This window comes from Phyllopteryx taeniolatus, unplaced genomic scaffold (genome assembly GCF_024500385.1).
Source record: "Phyllopteryx taeniolatus isolate TA_2022b unplaced genomic scaffold, UOR_Ptae_1.2 contig_83, whole genome shotgun sequence".
Classification (NCBI taxonomy): Eukaryota; Metazoa; Chordata; class Actinopteri; order Syngnathiformes; family Syngnathidae; genus Phyllopteryx; species Phyllopteryx taeniolatus.
The window spans coordinates 10,849-28,164 of NW_026903811.1; the positions used below are offsets into that span (position 1 = coordinate 10,849).

A 17,316-nucleotide genomic window follows, 5' to 3' on the forward strand; every position below is an offset into this window, starting at 1 on the left:
TGATTGACAAAAATCTACATTCTTGTATTCTGTCTGCCATCTTTTAGTTTATCAATCTTTTAGTTTTCTTTGTTTCTGCTAAAAGGCTGCTGTGGACAAATGCTGAGAATTATCACTCGCGTCAAAATGATTGATCGAACTAGATTGTGACGAGACTTTTGACTTAATAAAATACAATTCTTCAAACAGTGAGAGTCACTCAATTGTCTTGTATGTCAAAGCCATTTTCCCCTTTGAAAAGAATTGAAATGCCTTCAATCCATTCAAAACCCTCAAGAAACAAATGCTGGCAACACAAAGCAAAAAAATGGCACAAGCGACAAGGCCGAAGTGGAAAACCGCTAAACTGGGGCACTGGTCGTCAAGGTAGTGTTGTACTTGGCTGACTTTGACCACAATGAAAAATAATCTGCATATCAAACAATGGATTGAGACTTTGGAACAGATTGAGTGTGGAACTGAAACAATGTCCAAGCATGAACCAAATGAAAAAAATACAAACAAATGACCTTTACAAAATGAGAGGAGGAAATGTAATTTCGATATAAATATAGATCAAAACAAATTTAAAAACAGACAATTAATCCATCCATCCATCCATTTTCTGAGCCGCTTCTCCTCACTAGGGTCGCGGGCGTGCTGGAAATACCCAAAAATATACAAGAACCCATCCCCACATATATAAACAAAAATAAACACAAAATCACCCACACATGGTAAATGGACTTCACATATACAGCAGTTCATCTACACGATCACAGTGCCCAAAGCGCTTTACAAAATTCACACATTCACACACAAATGGGCGGCTGCGGCCATGCAAGGCGCTGCCAGGCCCACTGGGAGCAAATTAGGGTTCAATGTCTTGCCCAAGGACACTTATATTTTTGGCCTTTTTAAAAGCCTTTTCTGCCAGTGAATTAATTTGCTTCTGAAATGGAGCTGCTGAATATTTGAAGTTGAAATGTTTGGATTTAATATTTTGATGTAAAAATTAAATCAGCGTAAGTAAAATCATCTGAATATGTTGAGTTTTGAAGGTGAAAATGGTACATTGAGTTTCGATTGTAAAAAAAAAAAAATTTGTCATTCAAATTGAGAATTCCAACACGCACCTTGAGCGACAATTCTACTTAGTAATCAGAATCAGAATCATCTTTATTTGCCAAGTATGTCCAAAACACACAAGGAATTTGTCTCTGGTAGTTGGAGCCGCTCTAGTACAAGTGACAGTCAATTTACAGAACACTTTGGAGACATAAAGACATTGACAAAAAACAATTGTGCAAAAAGATGCAGAGTCCTCTAGCACTTAGAGCAGTTCGAATGACTAATATTGCAATAGTCCGGTGCAATGACCATTGTGCAAAGGGCGCTGAGACTTCAAGGAGTGTATGCGGTTTAAAGTGACGAGTAGTGCGATAATCTGGGACAATGTTGGTTGTGCAAATGTTACAGATACTCCTCAATCAGTGTGCAAATGGAGCAGATGCTACTCTGGCATGAGTGGCCAGGAAATGCAAATAGTGCAGCATGGCGAGACAACTCCAGTGAGTGCACGAGTAATACATAATTGGCCCCACACAAATGTGACAACGAACTCAAGTCAAAAAATTGCCAGCTTGTTGTCATGGAATTGTAGGTTAGGTGTTTTAGAAGTTGATCGCAAGAGGGAAGAAGCTGTTGGAATGTCTGCTTGTTCTAGTTTGCATTGATCGGTAGCGCCTACCTGAGGGAAGGAGCTGGAAGAGCCGGTGACCGGGATGTGGAGGGTCCGAGAGGATTTTGCACGCTCTTGTCTTAGTTCTGGCAGCGTGCAAGTCCTCAAGGGTGGGTAGGGGGGTACCGACAATCCTTTCAGCAGTTTTGATTTTCCGTTGCAGTCGGAGTTTGTCCTTTTTTGCAGCAGCACCAAACCAGACTGATGGAAGAACACGGGACTGATTAGATGACCGCTGTGTAGAACTGTCTCAGCAGCTCCGTTGGCAGGCCGTGCTTTCTCAGAAGCCGCAGGAAGTACATCCTCTGCTGGGCCTTTCTTTTTGACGTCAATCTTTTTTCAAACGCCAACAACAAAACAACCCAAAAAATAAGAATGTCCTTCAATAAAAATCCAAACTTCAAACTATTAACAGTCCCTGCCTAGGAGTTGATAAAGGGCATTAAAAAAATCAAAAGATGAATTCAATGATGTTCTATTCTTGGTTATAGCCACGTTGCTCCGCACACGACCAACAGGTCTGTCTTTGACTTTAGTGAACAGACAATCTGCCTCCCCCCTGTCTTGGAAGTTCACCGTTTTCCATCTTTCGTTTGGCCATTTGTGGGAAAGGGGAAGTGGAAATTTGCTCGAGGAGACCAGTAGCTTAGTTGCTAACGACCGCAACAGAAAGGGAAGGGGCGCTCGCCGGTCGAGACTGATGGCACGACACACAAGCAAAGCATTCTGGGATTTGGAATATTAGTGGCGCATCTGCGGGCCAGCTCTAATCCACATTTAATATGGTCCTGCGGGCCAAATATAATTACATCGTGGGCCTGAGTTAGACATATTTGGTCTTCAGCCTCTCCTTCCTGATTCCCACCTTAACACCCCTGACAAGCAAGAAAGACAACACCCAAGCTGTATCCAACCAGTCTCGAACCAGGGACTTAACCCGGGCCACAACCGATCCGGTATGGAATTCTTTGGATGAACGCTCATATTTGTTTGGCAAAGTTTTAAGCCGGATGCACTTCCTGACGCAACCCTCTGCATTTATCCGGGCTTGGGACCGGCCTACTTTTTGCACTGACTTGTGCCCCCCATAGGGCTGCATTAAAAGATCTAGCATTGGCCGGGTATCGAACCCAGGTCAACTGCTTGGAAGGCAGCTATGCTCACCACTATACCACCAACGCCTGCATCCTATATATATGTGGCTGTATAACCACTGATGCATTTTAAATCATGGAGGAACTGAAACTGAAACAATGTCCAAGGTTAAACCCAATAAAAAGATACTACAAACAAATGAGCTTCACAAAACATGTGGAATTATAGTCTCAATATTAGTAGATACAGTGTCAAAACAAATTTCAAAACAGACAATTAAAATCGCAAAAAAATATTCAAGAGCCCAGCCCATCACAAAATACACCCACACAAAAGCACACAGACACACATTAACAAGCACACGGTGATTAATACCGGTAGTGTCGCGATAGGGCAAGGGAAGGAGAAATCATTATTATTATTATTATTGAGGTCGCAATGATCCATTTTTAATATCGATGTATCGATTCATATTCCTAGGATTAGATTAGATTAGATTAGATGAGATAAAATTAGATTAGATTAGATTAGATTGAATTAAATTAGATTAGATTATCGTACGGCAGACTTGAGATGGATGAATGTGTGTTTTTTAAATTATTTTTTATTTCTTTTTTTTTATTTACCACTTTTAATGATAAATTGTTCAGCGTGACTCGATTAAGTTTGGGAACATGGGAGTATCAGTGTGTTTTTTTCTGGCGCGATTGAATGGGCCAGTCTAAGAAGCAAATCACATCTCCCATGATCCACTGCGCACTGCGCAGGATGAGAAGTGCGCAGTGCAGAACGCAAAACTTCACGAGTGGAATCTGCAAAGGTTGAATTCAGGCCACTGAATGTCCATCAAAGTTAAATCAGTAACGTATGTGATGAAAAGTATGGACGCATTTTGGTTTTCAGTCGTAAAAAACAATTGAGGAAAAAAACATGACGGCATGCAATAAACTGTTTTCCGACCGCCGCCGCCGTCGACAAGTCGTGAAATATAAGTAATATGAAAACCCACAATCACCCACAAGCAAGAAGCAAGCCGAGGCCAACCATCAATTTGTGAGACATTTCATCCAGGTTTTGTTCCTGATAGCACAATCGGGAGCTAAAAGGTTGGGAAACACATTTGAAATTCCTTCACGGACATACTGTACTTCACCAAAACGAACACCAACACTACTAAGACAGACCAATGTAGTCAAAGCATCAAGCCGGCAGACTGGAAAGTGTCTCACCCTGGACAGATGGCAACTTGAACATCACAAGCTACTCAGAGCTCCTTAACTATGATGTCACACATCATGACTAGTGAGTGAGTACTAATAAATACGATTAGAACATGCATAAATGAGGTGTGTGTGTTCAATTACAATAAGATTTTCATCATATTTCAAAACACATCAGAAGTAGCAGGTAAACCGAGTGTTAATCCAACCTGTCATTTGCATTTTATTCAAATAAAGTGTGAATGCATTTGCTGTTATTATCATTTGCCAGAATGGTTGGTTATCGCTTTTTGTTTTTGTTTTCCCAGAATTAACTTTACCTTATATTTACAAAAAAACAAAACCAATTTCGGAAATTTCACCTGGACTGTCCAGTATCCAAGTATTTATTTCAGTCACACTGGTTACATTTAAAAAAAATTACTGAATCTATTACCAAATACTGGTTTTGGATCGTATCGTTCTCGATAAAACATTGTCCTTGAATCAAATCAGCCACCACGAATTGTGATACGAATCGAGTCACTGCCGAAATGAATCGTTACACCCCTAGTGGTTAGTACTCTGCGTTGTTGCCACAGCAACCCCGGTTGAAATCTGGGTGACGGCAGGTACAAAGTCCTCCAATGACTTTTTTTTTTTAAATTTATTTTAATTTTATTTTTTTTATTTTTTAGTGCTGCTGCTGCCTGGTGGCATAGTAACAATCCTCCATTGGGGCTTGCAGAGGAGGTGGTGTCTGCATGGGGCTAGTGGCGCAATGGATAACATGTCTGACTTTTGGATCAGAAGGTTCTAGGTTCGACTCCTGGCTAGCTCGGTCGTAGTTTAGCATGTGGTGGTCAACCCGAGCCAAAATTGCTGTGTTGGACACGTTCACCTGAAACGTCTGGGTTACGCTACCTCACGCAACACTGTCAACATGGTGAGTTCTTTCCATGACAATATTTAACACAATGGAAACCCCGAAAGTTAAGAACTCATTGAAGTCCTACTTCATATTAGTTATTTTCAAACTTCATAATTTGCAATATAGGAAATAAAAGGCCAACTTCACATCTAATAAGGACTACTGGGGGGGACATAGAATTTCCACATTCTAAGTTTTGCCTTCTCAGTGATTCTCACTGTCGGTGATAGCCTGATTGAGATAAATAGAAGCACAAATGGAATCATGAGTGCTTTTGGTGGTCTATCTCCAGAAAACAAGTGTAGCGGACATGCACACCGCAACCTACTTTTTATTTTTGTGCATCTGGTTTTTCTTCAACCGAACCTGCTTCTTTCCCACTTGAGGTCCGGAGGAAGACCACCCCAAAGATCAGCTGATCTGCGTTCGTGAGTTCACACTGAAATCCTTACTATGATGTACGTCAATGCGTAATAGTTGTCGGGAAATTACTAGCTTCCTACGAAATCCCAACTTTGCCTTCTCTCGCTCTGACTCAACGCATTAAACGCTCACACGCTCATTTTGTTTAGTCAAGCGACTACACACGATGTCCTCTTTTCCAATTTTTGTACGCTTTATTTTCTTTCTTTCGTTTACCCTTAGTGTTATGTTCTTGTTGTAGTTCGTAGTTGTAGTTGTGTGTTTCATTAAATATAACAAAATTCCACTCATGGTCGTATTTCGTGTGTGTTCTGAATTTAAGTCAACCTCTGTAACCTCGGACTCAAAATGTCGTAGTGTGTAGCAACCTTCAGATTCTAAGACTGATTAAAAATGTTTGTCGTCATTTCGCCTAAAGTTAAACTTGAAAATTTTGATGGGGTGCCCTTTTCGAGACATTAGTTTGATTTTTAACAATTAAATCAAAATTACTATAAACCGGAAGTAACGCAAATGTCGCACCCGCCTTATTACTTTATCCTAAATTAATTACAATTCTTATTTCATATACAATCGCTACAGTATTGGTGCAACCCGCGTGAGGAGATTTCAAGTTTTGAATTCAGAACACACAAAAATACAAGCTATTTCAGTAAAATCGACACGTCGCCCGCCATCTTGTGTGTGGCATGCATGTCAAACGTAATCTGTGTTGAGCAGCATTCGGTACAGTAGACACAGCGTTGTAAATGCTTGCAAACGTGAGAATAGTAAGATTAGCCTCAGTAAAACTACAGTGTTCATTCCTTTGTGTGGGGAGACAACACGTGGCATCTGCGGCGGCCGCCATTTTGTCTCTCTGCTTTGTGTATTGCAAACACGAGGCTTCGCCATGTCACACTTAGAGGCCTCCGTCGTCCGCCATCTTTGGCGTCTACGTGAAATAAATAAAACATGTACATTGATACTTAAAGGACAAGGAAAAGGACCCAGAGCAGATCATGTCCCTCGGGGAGTCCTGTGGGGGGTGCTTAGGAAGTATGGGGTACCGAACCCTCTGATACGGGCTGTTTGATCCCTGTACAACCGCTGTCAGAGTTTGGTCTGCATTGCCGGCAGTAAGTCTGAGTCGTATCCGGTGAGGGTTGGACTCCGCCAAGGCTGCCCTTTGTCACCGATTCTGTTCATAACTTTTATGGACAGAATTCTTAGGTGTCGATGAGGTCCGGTTCGGTGGCTTCAGTCTTGCATCTCTGCTTTTGCAGATGATGTAGTTCTGTTGGCTTCATCAGGCCGTGATCTCCAACACTCACTGGAGCGGTTCGCAGCAGAGTGTGAAGCTGCTGGAATGAGAATCAGCACCTCCAAATCTGAGACCATGGTCCTCAGTCGGAAAAGGGTGGAGTGTACTCTCCAGGTCGGGGATGAGATCCTTCCCCAAGAGGAGGAGTTCAAATATCTTGGGGTCTTGTTCACGAGTGAGGGAAGAATGGAACGGGAGATCGACAGGCGGATCGGCACAGCGTCTGCAGCGATGCGACTATGTATCGATCCGTTGTGGTGAAAAGGAGCTAAGTCGAAAGGCGAAGCTCTCGATTTACCGGTCGATCTACATTCCTACCCTCACCTATGGTCACAAGCTGTGGGTCGTGACCGAAAGAACAAGATTCCGGATACAAGCGGCCGTAATGAGTTTCCTCCACAGGGTGTCCGTGCTCTCCCTTGCAGATAGGGTGAGAAGCTCAGTCATCCGGGAGGGGCTCAGAGTAGAGCCACTGCTCCTCCGCATTGAGAGGAGCCAGATGAAGAAGAAGAAGAATCATCTTTTATTGTCATGAACATGCATGCATGCATGCACATGAAATTTGTTCTCTGCATTTAACCCATCACAGTGAACACATACACATGTTAGTGGAACACACTGGAGCAGGGGGCAGCTGAAGCGCCCGGGGAGCATTTCGGGGTATCGGTGTCTTGCTCAAGGACACCACAGCCGTGAGTCCGGAGGATGTTGGCGGATGGTCCAGTCGGGGTTTTGAACCTAGGTCCCCCACGGTGGCAGGCGATGATCTTAACCATTGGGCCACGGCTGCAATGAGGTGGCTCGGGCATCTGTTTAGGACAGGACGCCTGTGTTCCTCGTACATTCCACCGGGGGGAGACCCCGGGGACGACCCAGGACATGCTGGAGAGACTACATCTCTCGGCTTGCTTGGGAACACCTCGGTATCCCCCCGGAAGAGCTGGATGAAGTGGCTGGGGAAGTCTGGGCTTCCCTGCTGAGGCTGCTGCCCCCACGACCCGACCTCGGATAAGCAGAAGACAATGGATGGATGGATGTTTTTTTAAAAATGTATTGGCCTTTTATAAAAAAAAAAATAAAACAATATTTTTTTTTGGAACAAGCAAATCATGTGTACACGTTTAGGCTTGAGCCTCTCTGGCTTGATTCCCCTTCACCTGCAGCTCTGATTGTTTTTATTTGGTGATAGCACAAAAAAGAGCACATTAGCACTTCCTGACTACAGTAACGCGTCGCCACAGAGGATAAAAACACAATAACGCCTGAGGACTGAAAGCTATGTACAGTAATACATATTCATGATCACATATTCCTTTTTCTTTTAAGGTGCATGAACCAGAGAATCAGGGTAATGGCAGCAGCAGGGAAATAGAGCTGATAAGCCAAATTTAGATCATAAAAATAAAGATATGACTAAAATTGTGTAAATTAAGTGACGTTTTTTAGCCTCTTTTATAGATAGTCAAGCAATCACTTTTTTGAATTTCCTTTGACAAATTGTTACATTGCACTGCTGCGCTATCAACTGTAATCGCTCCTACTTATCGCGGGGGATACGTTCCAGACAAACCTAATCAGTGAAAATGAGAAGTAAATGAGAAATGAAGACAATTGAGAATGAAAATCAGCAATTTAGACAGACCATATAGTTAAAAAATGTTTTCACATCTCACATGCTATAAGCACATTTAAACTTATTAAAACACGCTTATTAATGTGTTTGTTACTACCTGTTCTCACTCTCACTTGCATAGTTTTCCAAATAAGACCCAAGCGTGCTTGCTTCAAGCTGTTTATCCATCCATCCATTCATCCATTTTCAACACCGCTTATCCTGGTTAGGGTCGCGGGACGCTGGAGCCTATCCCAGCTGACTTCGGGCGAAAGGCGGACTACACCCTGAACTGGTCGCCAGTCAGTCGCAGGGCACCGACAACCATTCGCACTCACATTCACACCGTCACTGAGTGGGAACTGAACCCACGCTGCCTGCACCAAAGTCAGGCGAGTGTATGCTGTTTATTTGAAAAGTAAAAAATTATTGTTATTGCCAATTATTTACAATGCCCGTTTTGACAAGGCTCCAGTCAGAGAATACCCACTTTCGGAGATTCTTTCAGGGTGCGGGGAACGACAGGTCACACACACTACAAAATGAAAAGGCACACAGGGTAAAAATATACAGCAACCTAAACATGCAAATGAGACAAAGAGGAGAGACCCTCCACTAAGTGACCCACCACCTGTAAAACTATGCCAGCCCACCTGTTTTGGACTTGTCAAAAGCCTTTGATCCAATCAATATTGACATCCTCTGATTTTCCACTGAACCAGGTGGAAAACAGGCAGCCCCGTCATTAGTAAGGAAAATTAAAAGAAATTGCCTTCCTCATCTGTCAGCAAGATCCAAAAACCAGCTTATTATTACAGTGTTCAAATAAAAAGTGGCTTTCTCTCAATCATCTATTTTATAGTGTGTGTGTGCATGTGTGAGAATATCTTGAAAACTGCGTTACGTTTGTATAAAAAATAAACACGCTTGCCCGCTGATCCACAAACGCACCTTCAACAATCGACAAGCAGAAATTAATATTGACAAATGATATCTTGTAAATATTCATCATCATCATGTCAAGTTATGATAAATGCACACACAACATTTAAGAAATGTGTGTAAATCATGGATATATTTGTGGAAATCATTTTGAGACAAATCTCTACCCATAATTAATCATGGCAGATGAAAAAATACAGAGGCAGCCAGTTTCAAACCAGGGACCTTTCACATGCAAAGAAAACATGATAACCACTACACTATGGAAACTGCTGTGTTATTCTGTCCAGACCAGTCCACCATGCACTAAAGGGCGCTGCCAGCCAAGTTACCCGATGAAAAAAAACTGCATTTGACGTTTTGGAACATAAATCATGGCGTAATCAATAACCTGAAAAAATTGATGGATGGATGGGTCAAATGTTTTAATTTCCTAAGGAACTCCTAAAGAATGTGTTGAACGCAAGCATGTTTTTCCACTCAGTCCGAGTGGCACTTCAATGAGGGTGCGTGTTCCAGTGGGAATGGGACATGAGTGAATTCCCTCGATACTAACGAGGAGTCCTTTTGTACTGCATTCACCTTGTGTCGACCACGTCAATTCACCTGAACGCATCAGCAATGCCAGCTAGCGAGGCGGTTTGCTGGTCCTGCTAACGGATAGGACAAGAGCGACAGTTTCAGTCGTGTAGTGGTTGTTATGTTCACCAAACAGGCGTAAGGTCCCTGTTTGGAAACGAGGCTGATGGGTTTTCTTGTTTTCCTACAAAGAAGAGCCCCACGAAAAGCTAAAGTCCAGTTGAAGTTAACTCCCCGTGATGGAATCAAACCTCGGTCTTCCACGTGACAGGTGGAGATACTGTCCACTATAATAATGAGGAGCCTTTTGACCTACATTAATTGAGTGTCGAGCACACGTTAATGCACCAGCGAGCCGGTTTGCTGGTCCTGCTAACTGATAGCACGAGAGCAACAGTTGCAGTAATGTAGTAGTTGTTATGTTTGCCAAACACGCGTAAGGAATACTGGAGGTGGAGGAGAACACAAGAGAGTCAGTACAAATGCGGGTAGCCAAGTAATCAATCAAACACAAGAGAACGAATCACAAGAGTACCACGGATGATACTACTGGTGCTGGATTCCTGGATCTGGCAGGCTTACTGTATATGGAGGCAGTGATTAGTGCTGATTGAGAACAGGTACGTGGGCGAAGAGGTGATGATTGATGGAGAGTTAGAGAGGCTAAAGGGAGGCACAACGTGCCACCCAAGTTCCAAAAAGGAAAGGGAAGCGTGACACCGTGAAAGCAGGATGTTTGTTGATTATGTGGGGTGGAGGGGGTAAGGCCGGAGGGCTAAGGGTACTGGTGGAGACAGGCTTGAGCAGAGACACATGAAATGTCGGGTGGATTTTGAGAGAATGAGGGAACTTCAACTGAACAGAGGGGGGATTTAAGACTTTAGTGATCGGAAAAGGACCAATGAAGCATGGTCTGGAGCGAAAGATCACGGGAGGAAAGCCAAACCATCTGACCCACCTTGTCTACAGGCGAAGGGGAGCGATGAAGATCCGCCAACCACTTGTTTCTTTCGGCTAACCGAGCCAGGGCAGCCCTGACGTCCTTCCAAATGTAGTTGGAGTTGTGGGCCCACTAAGTTCTTCAGAGTATGTGAAATTGGGCACGAAAAGCCGGTCTGGAGGTCCAGTCTTGGGATCCGGTTGGGTTCTCTGAGCCCTTTTGACCACTTGTCTATCTCCCACGTGGCAGCCCCAACAAAGCAGGAGGAAGGAAGAAACTTGAGGTTGTCTGCACAAATACTGTAGTTACACATTTAATGCAGCCCTATGGGGGGCACAAGTCAGTGCAAACTGTAGGCCGGTCCCAAGCCCGGATAAATGCAGAGGGTTGCGTCAGGAAGGGCATCCGGCTTAAAACCTTGCCAAACAAATATGAGCGTTCATCCAAAGAATTCCATACCGGATCGGTCGTGGCCCGGGTTAACAACGTCCGCCACCGGCGCCGTCAACCTGCAGGGCGCTGTTGGAAATCCAGCTACTGTGGGTCGAAGTCAAAGTCAAAGAAGAAGAAGAAGAAGAGGTGGAAAGCGGGTTCTTCGGCAGAAAGAGAAGAGGAAAACACAGAGCCTAGAACTGAATGTGGGGACAGGAAAATCTCGGGAGTTGGTTGACATGATGATTAGGAGAAAAGGTTGATATATTGTGTGTCCAGGAGACCAGGTGGAAAGGCAGTAAGGCTAGAAGTTTAGGGGCAGGGTTTAAATTATTTTACCATGGTGTAGATGGGAAGAGAAATGGAGTCGGGGTTATTTTAAAAGAAGAGTTGGCTAAGAATGTCTTGGAGGTGAAAAGAGTATCAGATCGAGTGATGAGGCTGAAATTTGAAATTGAGGGTGTTATGTGTAATGTGATTAGTGGCTATGCCCCACAGGTAGGATGTGACCTAGAGGTGAAAGAGAAATTCTGGAAGGAGCTAGATGATGTAGTTCTGAGCATCCCAGACAGAGAGAGAGTCGTAATTGGTGCAGATTGTAATGGACATGTTGGTGAAGGTAATAAGGGTGATGAAGAAGTGATGGGTAAGTACGGTATCCAGGAAAGGAACTTGGAGGGACAGATGGTGGTAGACTTTGCAACAAGGATGCAAATGGCTGTAGTGAACACTTTTTTCCAGAAGAGGCACGAACATAGGGTGACCTACAAGAGCGGAGGTAGAAGCACACAGGTGGATTACATCTTGTGCAGACGATGTAATCTGAAGGAGGTTACCAACTGTAAGGTAGTGGTAGGGGAGAGTGTGGCTAGACAGCATAGGATGGTGGTGTGTATGATGACTCTGGTGGTGGGGAGGAAAATTAGGAAGACAAAGGCAGAGAAGAGAACCATGTGGTGGAAGCTGAGACAGGACGAGTGTTGTGCAGCTTTTCGGGAAGAGGTGATACAGGCTCTCGGTGGACGGGAAGAGCTTCCAGAAGACTGGACCACTGCAGCCAAGGTGATCAGAGAAGCAGGCAGGAGAGTACTTGGTGTATCTTCTGGCAGGAAAGGAGAGAATGAGACTTGGTGGTGGAACCTCACAGTACAGGAAATCATACAAGGAAAACGGTTAGCTAAGAAGAAGTGGGACACTGAGAGGACCGAGGAGAGGCGAAAGGAATACATTGAGATGCGACACAGGGCAAAGGTAGAGGTGGCAAAGGCAAAACAAGAGGCATATGATGACATGTATGGCAGGTTGGACACTAAAGAAGGAGAAAAGGATCTATACAGGCTGGCCAGACAGAGGGATAGAGATGGGAAGGATGTGCAGCAGGTTAGGGTGATTAAGGTTAGAGATGGAAATATGTTGACTGGTGCCAGCAGTGTGCTAGGTAGATGGAAAGAATACTTCGAGGAGTTGATGAATGAGGAAAATGAGAGAGAAGGGAGAGTAGAAGAGGCAAGTGTGGTGGACCAGGAAGTGGCAATGATTAGTAAGGGGGAAGTTAGAAAGGCATTAAAGAGAATGAAAAATGGAAAGGCAGTTGGTCCTGATGACATTCCTGTGGCGGTATGGAAGCATCTAGGAGAGGTGGCTGTGGAGTTTTTGACCAGCTTGTTCAATAGAATTCTAGTGTGTGAGAAGATGCCTGAGGAATGGAGGAAAAGTGTACTGGTGCCCATTTTTAAGAACAAAGGTGATGTGCAGAGCTGTGGCAACTATAGAGGAATAAAGTTGATGAGCCACACAATGAAGTTATGGGAAAGAGTAGTGGAGGCTAGACTCAGGACAGAAGTGAGTATTTGCGAGCAACAGTATGGTTTTATGCCTAGAAAGAGTACCACAGATGCATTATTTGCCTTGAGGATGTTGATGGAAAAGTACAGAGAAGGTCAGAAGGAGCTACATTGTGTCTTTGTAGAACTAAAGAAAGCCTATGACAGAGTACCCAGAGAGGAACTGTGGTACTGCATGCGGAAGTCTGGAGTGGCAGAGAAGTATGTTAGAATAATACAGGACATGTACGAGGGCAGCAGAACAGCGGTGAGGTGTGCTGTCGGTGTGACAGAAGAATTTAAGGTGGACGTGGGACTGCATCAGGGATCAGCCCTGAGCCCCTTCCTTTTTGCAGTGGTGATGGATAGGCTGACAGATGAGGTTAGACTGGAATCCCCGTGGACCATGATGTTTGCAGATGACATTGTGATCTGCAGTGAAAGCAGGGAGCAGCTGGAGGAACAGTTAGAAAGATGGAGGCATGCACTGGAAAGAAGAGGAATGAAGATTAGCCGAAGTAAAACAGAATATATGTGCATGAATGAGAGGCGTGGTGGGGGAAGAATGAGGCTACAGGGAGAAGAGATGGCAAGGGTAGAGGACTTTAAATACTTGGGGTCAACCGTCCAGAGCAATGGTGAGTGTGGTCAGGAAGTGAAGAAACGGGTCCAAGCAGGTTGGAACGGGTGGAGGAAGGTGTCAGGTGTGTTATGTGACAGAAGAGTCTCTGCTAGGATGAAGGGCAAAGTTTATAAAACAGTGGTGAGGCCAGCCATGATGTACGGATTAGAGACAGTGGCAGTGAAGAGAAAACAGGAAGCAGAGCTGGAGGTGGCGGAAATGAAGATGTTGAGGTTCGCTCTCGGAGTGACCAGGTTGGATAAAATTAGAAATGAGCTCATCAGAGGGACAGCCAAGGTTCGATGTTTTGGAGATAAACTTAGAGAGAGCAGACTTCAATGGTTTGGACACGTCCAGAGGAGAGAGAGTGAGTATATTGGTAGAAGGATGATGAGGATGGAGCTGCCAGGCAAGAGAGCTAGAGGAAGACCAAAGAGAAGGTTGATGGATGTCGTGAGGGAAGACATGATGGCAGTTGGTGTTCGAGAGGAGGATGCAGGAGATAGGCTCTCATGGAAAAGGATGACACGCTGTGGCGACCCCTAACGGGACAAGCCGAAAGGAAAAGAAGAAGACACATTTAACAGCTGAATGAGGCGCAAACAATCAAATGATCCTCACATTAGAGTACATTTTCCATTTGTAGCTGTGTTGGGTTATTCACATCTGGTTTTAGCGCATTGGTCACAGTACGAATCAAAATGACAGAAAATACTTTGAGAGATAGGTTCCACCAACCCAAGCTGTGATCGTATAGTGGATAGTCCTCTGCGTTGTGGCCGCAACAAGACTGGTTCTAATCCAGATCATGGCAAGAGCGAACCCCTGCAGTTTCTTTTTGCGCCGTGCTGCTGGGACAGTGAAAATCCTCCACAGGGACTTGCAGAGGGCCCACTACCTTTGTGGGGCTAGTGGCGCAATGGATAATGCATCTGACTACGGATCACAAGACTCTAGGTTCAACTCTTGGCTATCTTGTGTACAGCTTTGCATATGGTGTTAAACCCAATTCAGAGTGCTGTCTTGGATCTGTTTGTTTGTTGCCTTCCTTGTTTCCTTCCTTCAAATCACAAATGGCCGTAGGAATTCCATTGATGGAGAAATACAAAGAAAACATGGTTCGCTTGATAACTGCTCAAAACACTTGGTCCTCTCAAAAGAATTCAGACTTCAGTAATGCTTAAATAAACTCCATTATGACTTATCATTTTGTAAACATTCAATTCTGCTTGTGTTCCGACTAGATATAGTCAACTCGCCTCCACGCAGAGCCCAAGCTGTGCGTGGAGGCGAGTTGACTATATCTAGTCGGAACTTCTCAGAATCAGAATCAGAATCATCTTTATTTGCTAAGTATGACCAAAACACACAAGGAATTTGTCTCCGGTAGTTGGAGCCGCTCTAGTACAACAGACAGTCAATTTACAGAACACTTTGGAGACAGAGACATTGACAAAAAACAATTGTGCAAAAAGATGCAGTCCTCTAGCACTTAGAGCAGTTCGAATGACTAATATTGCAATAGTCCGGTGCAATGACCATTGTGCAAAGGGCGCTGAGACTTCAAGGATTGTATGCGGTTGAAAGTGACGAGTAGTGCGATAATCTGGGACAATGTTGGTTGTGCAAATGTTACAGATACTCCTCAATCAGTGTGCTACTCTGGCATGAGTGGCCAGTATATGCAAATAGTGCAGCATGGCGAGACAACTACAGTGAGTGCACGAGTAATACATAATTGGCCCCACAGAAATGTGACAACGAACTCAAGTCAAAAAATTGCCAGCTTGATGTAATGGAATTATAGGTTAGGTGTTTAAGAAGTTGATCGCAAGAGGGAAGAAGCTGTTGGAATGTCTTCTAGTTCTAGTTTGCATTGATCGGTAGCGCCTACCTGAGGGAAGGAGCTGGAAGAGCCGGTGACCGGGGTGCGGAGGGTCCAAGAGGATTTTGCACGCCCTTGTCTTAGTTCTGTCCTCAATGGTGGGTAGGGGGGTACCGACAATCCTTTCAGCAGTTTTGATTGTCCATTGCAGTCGGGCTCCTTCACTGCAAGAGAAGTGACATTCCACGTCCCTAGAGCCAGCTTCTGTAGCCGGGGATCGGATCGCAAAGGTCCCCGCCTTCGGCCACAGCCCAGCTTGCACTGCACCCGACCCCTATGGCCCCTCCCACAGGTGGTGAGCCCAGGGAAAGGGGGACCCACGTTACCCTTTCTGGCTGTGCCCGGCCGGGCCCCATGGATGCAGGCCCAGCCACCAGGCGCTCGCCTTCGAGCCCCACCTCCAGGCCTGGCTCCAGAGGGGGGCCCCGGTGACCCGCGCCCGGGCAAGGGAAACCTGAATCCATTTATTGTACTTGTCTTAGGGCTTTTTGGAGCCGTGCTTTGTCTGGTCCCTCACCTAGGACCTGTTTGCCATGGGTGACCCTGCCAGGGACATAAAGCCCCAGACAACTCCTAGGATCATTGGGACACACAAACCCCTACACCACGATAAGGTGATGGCTCAAAGAGGGGATAAACATTGAAGCCATAATTTATTAACAATTAGACAGAATCATGATTATGTTTGCAATTGAACATTATGCAGAATAATTTTGATTGCATTACATAATTGACCAGCACCACCTCTTCACTGACACCATGGGGTCACCCAGTCCCTCAATAACCCCTCTGCTCGTGACCTCAACCCCTGATGCTGCTGCTTATCATAACAAAACAATAATAATTTTAGCAAGAGTTATGTTCTTAATACACAAAGACATTCCATGTCAGAAAATGCCATAAATTACACACCTACACACCCCCACTTTGAAGGTTTACGGTTTCTTATATCAAATTAAACCCGCTCATTCGTTCACATGTCAAATAATATGTAAGTAGCCCTGAATTGCTTAAAGTGTAATTCACAAAGTCAGGTCACAGAGACAACAAGAATCAACGATGCTTGCAATACATCCATCCATTCATCCATTTTCTGTACCGCTTATCCTCACAAGGCTCCAGGCTGCCCTGGAGTCTATCCCAGCTATCTTCGGGCGGGGGGCAGGGTACACCCTGAACTGGTTGCCAGCCAATTGCAGTGCTTGCAGTACATAAGGACTCAAGTAATGAACAATTTTGTGTACCAAATAATTTGGATAACAAATGCATGCTCTGCTCGGTGTAATATTTTGCCATTTTCCCACTGTGCCCACCTGAAGTCGTGCTGCTGGAAAGTCGTGCTCCACTGAAAAGATCTGTCAATCTTTGCACATTTAGGTTCACATCCGTTGTGGGGGCAGGGGGGCCGAGACGACCCGCTTAGGGATTGTCTAGATTAACAATTGTTGACTACACCAGCAGTCCCTGGTGGTCTAGTGGTTAGGATTCGGCGCTCTCACCGCCGTGGCCTGGGTTCGATTCCCGGTCAGGGAATGTTAATCCTTAAACCTATTTGGTCATGTGTTGCTCAGCATTTACTGTGATTTCCGTTGACCTGGGTTTGGTCCTCTCTAACTGCAGCCCGATGGGGGGCACAAGCCAGTGCAAACTGTAGGCTGGTCCCAAGACAGGATAAATGCAGAGGGTTGTGTTACGAAGGGCATCCGTCTTAAAACTTTGCCAAAAAAAGTTCATCCAAAGAATTCCATACTGGATCGGTCGTGGCCAGGGTTAGCAACGTCCGAAATTAAGCTACTGTGGGTCGAAGATG

At 44.7% G+C, this 17,316-nt stretch overlaps 2 non-coding genes across 2 annotated transcripts; one reads left to right on the top strand and one right to left on the bottom strand.

Moving 5' to 3' along the window:
• Positions 1–2,829: 2,829 nt before the first annotated feature.
• Positions 2,830–2,901, bottom strand: trnag-ucc (transfer RNA glycine (anticodon UCC)). The gene has a single exon. It is a non-coding gene; the product is annotated as a tRNA-Gly (tRNA).
• Positions 2,902–16,967: 14,066 nt separating this feature from the next.
• On the top strand, positions 16,968–17,039 carry trnae-cuc (transfer RNA glutamic acid (anticodon CUC)). The gene has a single exon. It is a non-coding gene; the product is annotated as a tRNA-Glu (tRNA).
• Positions 17,040–17,316: the final 277 nt, after the last annotated feature.